The sequence below is a fragment of the Triticum urartu genome, chromosome 3, assembly GCF_003073215.2.
Source record: "Triticum urartu cultivar G1812 chromosome 3, Tu2.1, whole genome shotgun sequence".
In the NCBI taxonomy this organism is placed as follows: Eukaryota; Viridiplantae; Streptophyta; class Magnoliopsida; order Poales; family Poaceae; genus Triticum; species Triticum urartu.
Genome location: NC_053024.1, coordinates 363,728,556 through 363,738,723, shown reverse-complemented (window position 1 = coordinate 363,738,723; position 10,168 = coordinate 363,728,556).

The window sequence follows — 10,168 nt, the reverse complement described above, 5'->3', positions numbered from 1 at the left end:
CTGCACATGGAATTATGCCGCACACAACTACATATATATGATTTTTCAAAACGTTTTGGTTAGGGGTTGCTTGTAGATGTAGTTCAAATTTGAATTACGGTCATTAAATGGCTGGAAATTCACTTAAATGTCTTTAACGGTTAAAATGACCCCTAGAATTTTCAAAAATTTCACATTACAGTTGTAGTAGTGCATGTTAGACGTAGAAAAAAATTGAAGGCCGTAAGAGGAAGCTATCTCCTGTTCATCATCAAACATGCATTGTTCCCTCTCGGAGCCACGAGCCTTCTAGTGTGTTGCTCCGGTTTGTGAGGGGTGTGTGTCCAAACTTTCGTCAAACATGTTAATTTCTTTACCACATCATCTTGGTGACATGACATTACAGCAACCAAGGTTTCATGTTTTTTTGATTATTTTTTTATTTTTTGGAATTAAATGCCATGTCACTCCATGCATACGTATGCATGTGTCCATGTCGTGAGACCAATATGTTTGAAAATTCCTTATAATTTACTGCACATGGAATTATGCCGCACACAACTACATAGATATGATTTTTCAAAACGTTTTGGTTAGGTGTTGCTTGTAGATGTAGTTCAAATTTAAATTACGGTCATTAAATGGCTGGCAATTCACTTAAATGTCTTAAACGGTTAAAATGACCCCTAGAATTTTCAAAAATTTCACATTACAGTTGTAGTAGTACATGTTAGACGTAGAAAAAAAATTGAAGGCCGTAAGAGGAAGCTATCTCCTGTTCATCATCAAACATGCATTGTTCCCTCTCGGAACCACGAGCCTTCTAGTTTGTTGCTCCGGTTTGTGAGGGGTGTGTGTCCAAACTTTTGTCAAAATGCCAATTTCTTTACCACATCATCTTGGTGGCATGACATTACATCAACCAAGGTTTCATGTTTTTCTGATCATTTTTCTATTTTTTGTAATTAAAATCCCATGTCACTCCATGCATACGTATGCATGTGTCCATGTCGTGAGACCAATATGTTTGAAAATTCCTTCTAATTTACTGCGCATGGAATTATGTCACACACAACTACATAGTTATGATTATTCAAACCGTTTTGGTTAGGTGTTGCTGTAGATGTAATTCAAATTTGAATTACGGTCATTCAATGGCTGGCAATTCACTTAAATGTCTTTAATGGGTAAAATGACCGCTAGAATTTTCAAAAATTTCACATTACAGTTGTAGTAGTGCATGTTAGACGTAGAAAAAAAATTGAAGGCCGTAAGAGGAAGCTATCTCCTGTTCATCATCAAACATGCATTGTTCCTCTCGGAGCCACGAGCCTTCTAGTGTGTTGCTCTGGTTTGTGAGGGGTGTGTGTCCAAACTTTCATCAAACATGCTAATTTCTTTACCACATCATCTTGGTGACATGACATTACAGCAACCAAGGTTTCATGTTTTTCTGATCATTTTTTTTATTTTTTGGAATTAAATGCCATGTCACTCCATGCATACGTATGCATGTGTCCATGTCGTGAGACCAATATGTTTGAAAATTCCTTCTAATTTACTGCACATGGAATTATGCCGCACACAACTACATAGATATGATTTTTCAAAATGTTTTTGTTAGGTGTTGCTTGTAGATGTAGATCAAATTTGATTTACGGTCATTAAATGGCTGGCAATTCACTTAAATGTCTTTAACGGTTAAAATGACCCCTAGAATTTTCAAAAATTTCGCATTACAGTTGTAGTAGTACATGTTAGACGTAGAAAAAAAATTGAAGGCCATAAGAGGAAGCTATCTCCTGTTCATCATCAAACATGCATTGTTCCCTCTCGGAACCACGAGGCTTCTAGTTTGTTGCTCCGGTTTGTGAGGGGTGTGTGTCCAAACTTTTGTCAAAATGCCAATTTCTTTACCACATCATCTTGGTGGCATGACATTACATCAACCAAGGTTTCATGTTTTTCTGATCATTTTTCTATTTTTTGTAATTAAAATGCCATGTCACTCCATGCATACGTATGCATGTGTCCATGTCGTGAGACCAATATGTTTGAAAATTCCTTCTAATTTACTGCACATGGAATTATGTCACACACAACTACATAGATATGATTATTCAAACCGTTTTGGTTAGGTGTTGCTTGTAGATGTAATTCAAATTTGAATTACGGTCATTAAATATAATGGCTAGAACTTCACTTAAATGTCTTTAATGGGTAAAATGACCGCTAGAATTTTCAAAAATATCACATTACAGTTGTAGTAGTGCATGTTAGACGTAGAAAAAAAATTGAAGGCCGTAAGAGGAAGCTATCTCCTGTTCATCATCAAACATGCATTGTTCCCTCTCGGAACCACGAGCGTTCTAGTTTGTTGCTCCGGTTTGTGAGGGGTGTGTGTCCAAACTTTTGTCAAAATGCCAATTTCTTTACCACATCATCTTGGTGGCATGACATTACATCAACCAAGGTTTCATGTTTTTCTAATCATTTTTCTATTTTTTGTAATTAAAATGCCATGTCACTCCATGCATACGTATGCATGTGTCCATGTCGTGAGACCAATATGTTTGAAAATTCCTTCTAATTTACTGCACATGGAATTATGTCCCACACAACTACATAGATATGATTATTCAAACCATTTTGGTTAGGTGTTGCTTGTAGATGTAGTTCAAATTTGAATTACGGTCATTAAATGGCTGGAAATTCACTTAAATGTCTTTAATGGGTAAAATGACCGCTAGAATTTTCAAAAATTTCACATTACAGTTGTAGTAGTGCATGTTAGACGTAGAAAAAAATTGAAGGCCGTAAGAGGAAGCTATCTCCTGTTCACCATCAAACATGCATTGTTCCCTCTTGGAGCCACGAGCCTTCTAGTGTGTTGCTCTGGTTTGTGAGGGGTGTGTGTCCGAACTTTCGTCAAACATGCTAATTTCTTTACCACATCATCTTGGTGACATGACATTACAGCAACCAAGGTTTCATATTTTTCTGATCATTTTTTTTTTATTTTTTGGAATTAAATGCCATGTCACTCCATGCATACGTATGCATGTGTCCATGTCGTGAGACCAATATGTTTGAAAATTCCTTCTAATTTACTGCACATGGAATTATGCCGCACACAACTACATAGATATAATTTTTCAAACCATTTCGGTTAGCTGTTGCATGTAGATGTAATTCAAATTTGAATTACAGTCATTAAATGGCTAGAACTTCACTTAAATGTATTTAATGGGTAAAATGACCGCTAGAATTTTCAAAAATTTCACATTACAGTTGTAGTAGTACATGTTAGACGTAGAAAAAAAATTGAAGGCCGTAAGAGGAAGCTATCTCCTATTCATCATCAAACATGCATTGTTCCCTCTCGAAACCAGGAGCCTTCTAGTTTGTTGCTCCGGTTTGTGAGGGGTGTGTGTCCAAACTTTTGTCAAAATGCCAATTTCTTTACCACATCATCTTGGTGGCATGACATTACATCAACCAAGGTTTCATGTTTTTCTGATCATTTTTCTACTTTTTGTAATTAAAATGCCATGTCACTCCATGCATACGTATGCATGTGTCCATGTCGTGAGACCAATATGTTTGAAAATTCCTTCTAATTTACTGCACATGGAATTATGTCACACACAACTACATAGATATGATTATTCAAACCGTTTTGGTTAGGTGTTGCATGTAGATGTAGTTCAAATTTGAATTACGGTCATTAAATGGCTACAAATTCACTTAAATGTATTTAACGTGTAAAATGACCCCAAGAATTTTCAAAAATGTTACATTATAGTTGTACTAGTGCACGTTAGACGTAGTAAAAAATTAAAGGCCGTAAGAGGAAGCTATCTCCTGTTCATCATCAAACATGCATTGTTCCCTCTCGGAGCCACGAGCCTTCTAGTGTGTTGCTCTCGTTTGTGAGGGGTGTGTGTCCAAACTTTCGTCAAACATGCTAATTTCTTTACCACATCATCTTGGTGGCATGACATTACATCAACCAAGGTTTCATGTTTTTCTGATCATTTTTTATTTTTTGGAATTAAAATGCCATGTCACTCCATGCATACATATGCATGTGTCCATGTCGTGAGACCAATATGTTTTAAAATTCCTTCTAATTTACTGCACATGGAATTATGTTGCACACAACTACATAGATATGATTTTTCAAACCATTTCGGTTAGCTGTTGCATGTAGATGTAATTCAAATTTGAATTACAGTCATTAAATGACTAAAATTCATTTAAATTTCTTTAAAACGTCAAATGACGCTAGAATTTTCAGAAATTTCACATTACAGTTGTAGTAGTACATGTTAGACGTAGAAAAAAAATTGAAGGCCGTAAGAGGAAGCTATCTCCTATTCATCATCAAACATGCATTGTTCCCTCTCGGAACCACGAGCCTTCTAGTTTGTTGCACCAGTCTGTGAGGGGTGTGTGTCCAAACTTTTGTCAAAATGCCAATTTCTTTACCACATCATCTTGGTGGCATGACATTACATCAACCAAGGTTTCATGTTTTTCTGATCATTTTTCTATTTTTTGTAATTAAAATGCCATGTCACCCCATGCATACGTATGCATGTGTCCATGTCGTGAGACCAATATGTTTGAAAATTCCTTCTAATTTACTGCACATGGAATTATGTCACACACAACTACATAGATATGATTATTCAAACCGTTTTGGTTAGGTGTTGCATGTAGATGTAGTTCAAATTTGAATTACGGTCATTAAATGGCTACAAATTCACTTAAATGTATTTAACGTGTAAAATGACCCCAAGAATTTTCAAAAATTTTACATTACAGTTGTACTAGTGCATGTTAGACGTAGTAAAAAATTAAAGGCCGTAAGAGGAAGCTATCTCCTATTCATCATCAAACATGCATTGTTCCCTCTCGGAGCCACGAACCTTCTAGTGTGTTGCTCTCGTTTGTGAGGGGTGTGTGTCCAAACTTTCGTCAAACATGCTAATTTCTTTACCACATCATCTTGGTGGCATGACATTACATCAACCAAGGTTTCATGTTTTTCTGATCATTTTTTATTTTTTGGAATTAAAATGCCATGTCACTCCATGCATACATATGCATGTGTCCATGTCGTGAGATCAATATGTTTTAAAATTCCTTCTAATTTACTGCACATGGAATTATGTCGCACACAACTACATAGATATGATTTTTCAAACCATTTCGGTTAGCTGTTGCATGTAGATGTAATTCAAATTTGAATTACAGTCATTAAATGACTAAAATTCATTTAAATTTCTTTAAAACGTCAAATGACGCTAGAATTTTCAGAAATTTCACATTACAGTTGTAGTAGTACATGTTAGACGTAGAAAAAAAATTGAAGGCCGTAAGAGGAAGCTATCTCCTGTTCATCATCAAACATGCATTGTTCCCTCTCGGAACCACGAACCTTCTAGTTTGTTGCACCGGTCTGTGAGGGGTGTGTGTCCAAACTTTCGTCAAACATGTTAATTTCTTTACCACATCATCTTGGTGGCATGACATTACATCAACCAAGGTTTCATGTTTTTTTGATTTTTTTATTTTTGGTAATTAAAATGCCATGTCACTCCATGCATACGTATGCATGTGTCCATGTCGTGAGACCAATATATTTGAAAATTCCTTCTAATTTACTGCACATGGAGTTAACTCGCACACAAGTACATAGATATGATTTTTCATACTGTTTTGGTTAGGCGTTGCATGTAGATGTAGTTCAAATTTGAATTACGGTCATTAAATGGCTAGAAATTCACTTAAATGTCTTTAACAGGTAAAATGACCCATGGAATTTTCAAAAAATTCACATTACAGTTGTAGTAGCGCACGTTAGACGTACAAAAAAATTGAAGGTCGTAAGAGGAAGCTATCTCCCATTCGTCATAAAACAATCATTGTTCTCTCTCGGGGCCACGAGCCTTCTAGTGTGTTGCTCTGGTTTGTGACGCGTGTGTGCCCAAAATTTCGTCAAACATGCTAATTTCTTTACCACATCATCTTGGTGGCATGACGTTACATCAACCAAGGTTTCATGTTTTTCTGATCATTTTTATATTTTTTGGAATTAAAATGCCATGTCACTCCATGCATACGTATGCATGTGTTAATGTCGTGAGACTAATATGTTTGAAAATTCCTTCTAATTTACTGCACATGGAATTAAGTCACACACAACTACATAGATATGATTATTCAAACCGTTCTGGTTAGGAGTTGCATGTAGATGTAATTTAAATTTGAATTACAGTCATTAAATGGGTAGAAATTCATTTAAATTTCTGTAAAAGGTTAAATGACCCCTAGGATTTTCAAAAATTTCACATTACAGTTGTAGTAGTGCATGTTAGACGTAGAAAAAAATTGAAGGTCGTAAGAGGAAGCTATCTCCTGTTCATCATCAAACTTGCATTGTTCCTTCTCGGAACCACGAGCCTTCTAGTGTGTTGCTCCGGTTTGTGAGGGGTGTGTGTCCAAACTTTTGTCAAAAAGATAATTTCTTTACCACATTATGTTGGTGGCATGACATTACATCAACCAATGTTTCATGTTTTTCTGATCATTTTTTTATTTTTTTAAATTAAAATGCCATGTCACTCCATGCATACGTATGCATGTGTCGATGTCGTGAGACCAATATGTTTGAAAATTCCTTCTAATTTACTGCACATGGAATTATGTCGCACACAACAACATAGGTATGATTTTTCAAACCGTTTTGGTTAGGTGTTGCTTGTAGATGTAATTCAAATTTGAATTACGGTTATTAAATGGCTAGAACTTCACTTAAATGTCTTTAATGGGTAAAATGACCGCTAGAATTTTCATAAATTTCACATTACAGTTGTATTACTGCATGTTAGACGAAGAAAAAAATTTGAAGGCTGTAAGAGGAAGCTATCTCTTGTTCATCATCAAACATGCATTGTTCCCTTTCGGAGCGACGAGCCTTCTAGAGTGTTGCTCTGGTTTGTGAGGGGTGTGTGTCCAAACTTTCGTCAAACTTGCTAATTTCTTTACCACATCATCTTGGTGACATGACATTACAGCAACCAAGGTTTCATGTTTTTCTGATCATTTTTTTTATTTTTTGGAATTAAATGCCATGTCACTCCATGCATACGTATGCATGTGTCCATGTCGTGAGACCAATATGTTTGAAAATTCCTTCTAATTTACTACACATGGAATTATGCCGCAAACAACTACATAGATATGATTTTTTAAAACGTTTTGGTTAGGTGTTGCTTGTAGATGTAGTTCAAATTTGAATTACGGTCATTAAATGGCTGGAAATTCACTTAAATGTCTTTAACGGTTAAAATGACCCCTAGAATTTTCAAAAATTTCACATTACAGTTGTAGTAGTACATGTTAGACGTAGAAAAAAAATTGAAGGCCGTAAGAGGAAGGTATCTCCTGTTCATCATCAAACATGCATTGTTCCCTCTCGGAACCATGAGCCTTCTAGTTTGTTGCTCCGGTTTGTGAGGGGTGTGTGTCCAAACTTTTGTCAAAATGCCAATTTCTTTACCACATCATCTTGGTGGCATGACATTACATCAACCAAGGTTTCATGTTTTTCTGATCATTTTTCTATTTTTTGTAATTAAAATGCCATGTCACTCCATGCATACGTATGCATGTGTCCATCTCATGAGACCAATATGTTTGAAAATTCCGTCTAATTTACTGCACATGGAATTATGTCACACACAACTACATAGATATGATTATTCAAACCGTTTTGGTTAGGTGTTGCATATAGATGTAGTTCAAATTTGAATTACGGTCATTAAATGGCTACAAATTCACTTAAATGTCTTTAACGGGTAAAATAACCCCAAGAATTTTCAAAAATTTCACATTACAGTTGTAGTAGTGCACGTTAGACGTAGTAAAAAATTAAAGGCCGTAAGAGGAAGCTATCTCCCATTCGTCATCAAACATGCATCGTTCTCTCTCAAAGCCATGAGCCTTGTAGTGTGTTGCTCCGGTTTGTGAGGGGTGTGTGTCCAAACTTTCGTCAAACATGCTAATTTCTTTACCACATCATCTTGGTGGCATGACATTACATCAACCAAGGTTTCATGTTTTTCTGATCATTTTTTATTTTTTGGAATTAAAATGCCATGTCACACCATGCATACGTATGCATGTGTCCATGTCGTGAGACCAATATGTTTTAAAATTCCTTCTAATTTACTACACATGGAATTATGTCGCACACAACTACATAGATATAATTTTTCAAACCATTTCGGTTAGCTGTTGCATGTAGATGTAATTCAAATTTGAATTACATTCATTAAATGGCTAGAAATTCATTAAATTTCTTTAAAACGTCAAATGACCCTAGAATTTAAAAATAAATCACATTACAGTTGTAGTAGTGCACGTTAGACGTAGAAAAAATATTGAAGGCCGTAAGAGGAAGCTATCTCCCGTTCATCATCAAACATGCATTGTTCCCTCTCGGAACCACGAGCCTTCAAGTGTGTTGCAGCGGTTGTGAGGGGTGTGTGTCCAAACTTTTGTCAAAATGCCAATTTCTTTACCACATCATCTTGGTGGCATGACATTACATCAACCAAGGTTTCATGTTTTTCTCATTTTTTTATTTTTGGTAATTAAAATGCCATGTCACTCCATGCATACGTATGCATGTGTCCATGTCGTGAGACCAATATATTTGAAAATTCCTTCTAATTTACTGCACATGGAGTTAACTCGCACACAAGTACATAGATATGATTTTTCATACTGTTTTGGTTAGGCATTGCATGTAGATGTAGTTCAAATTTGAATTACGGTCATTAAATGGCTAGAAATTCACTTAAATGTCTTTAACAGGTAAAATGACCCCTAGAATTTTCAAAAAATTCACATTACAGTTGTAGTAGTGCACGTTAGACGTACAAAAAAATTGAAGGTCGAAAGAGGAAGCTATCTCCCATTCGTCATAAAACATGCATTGTTCTCTCTCGGAGCCACGAGCCTTCTAGTGTGTTGCTCCGGTTTGTGAGGGGTGTGTGCCCAAACTTTCGTCAAACATGCTAATTTCTTTACCACATCATCTTGGTGGCATGACATTACATCAACCAAGGTTTCATGTTTTTCTGATCATTTTTTAATTTTTTGGAATTAAAATGCCATGTCACTCCATGCAAACGTATGCATGTGTCCATGTCGTGAGACTAATATGTTTGAAAACTCCTTCTAATTTACTGCACATGGAATTAAGTCGCAGACAACTACATAGATATGATTATTCAAACCGTTCTGGTTAGGTGTTGCATGTAGATGTAATTTAAGTTTGAATTATAGTCATTGAATGGGTAGAAATTCATTTAAATTTCTGTAAAAGGTCAAATGACCCCTAGGATTTTCAAAAATTTCACATTACAGTTGTAGTAGTGCACGTTAGACGTAGAAAAAATATTGAAGGCCGTAAGAGGAAGCTATCTCCCGTTCATCATCAAACATGCATTGTTCCCTCTCGGAACCACGAGCCTTCAAGTGTGTTGCACCGGTCTGTGAGGGGTGTGTGTCCAAACTTTTGTCAAAATGAAAATTTCTTTACCACATCATCTTGGTGGCATGACATTACATCAACCAAGGTTTCATGTTTTTCTGATAATTTTTTTATTTTTCGTAATTAAAATGCCATGTCACTCCATGCATACGTATGCATGTGTCCATGTCGTCAGACCAATATGTTTGAAAATTCTTTCTAATTTGCTGTATATGGAATTATGTCACACACAACTACATAGATATGATTATTCAAATTGTTTTGGTTAGGCGTTGCATGTAGATGTAGTTCAAATTTGAATTACGGTCATTAAATGGTTAGAAATTCACTTAAATGTCTCTAACACGTAAAATGACCCCTAGAATTTTCAAAAAATTCACATTACAGTTGTAGTAGTACACGTTAGACGTAGTAAAAAATTGAAGGCCGTAAGAGGAAGCTATCTCCCATCCGTCATCAAACATGCATTGTTCTCTCTCAGAGCCACGAGCCTTGTAGTGTGTTGCTCCGGTTTGTGAGGGGTGTGTGTCCAAACTTTCGTCAAACATGTTAATTTCTTTACCACATCATCTTGGTGGCATTACATTACATCAACCACGGTTTCATGTTTTTCTGATC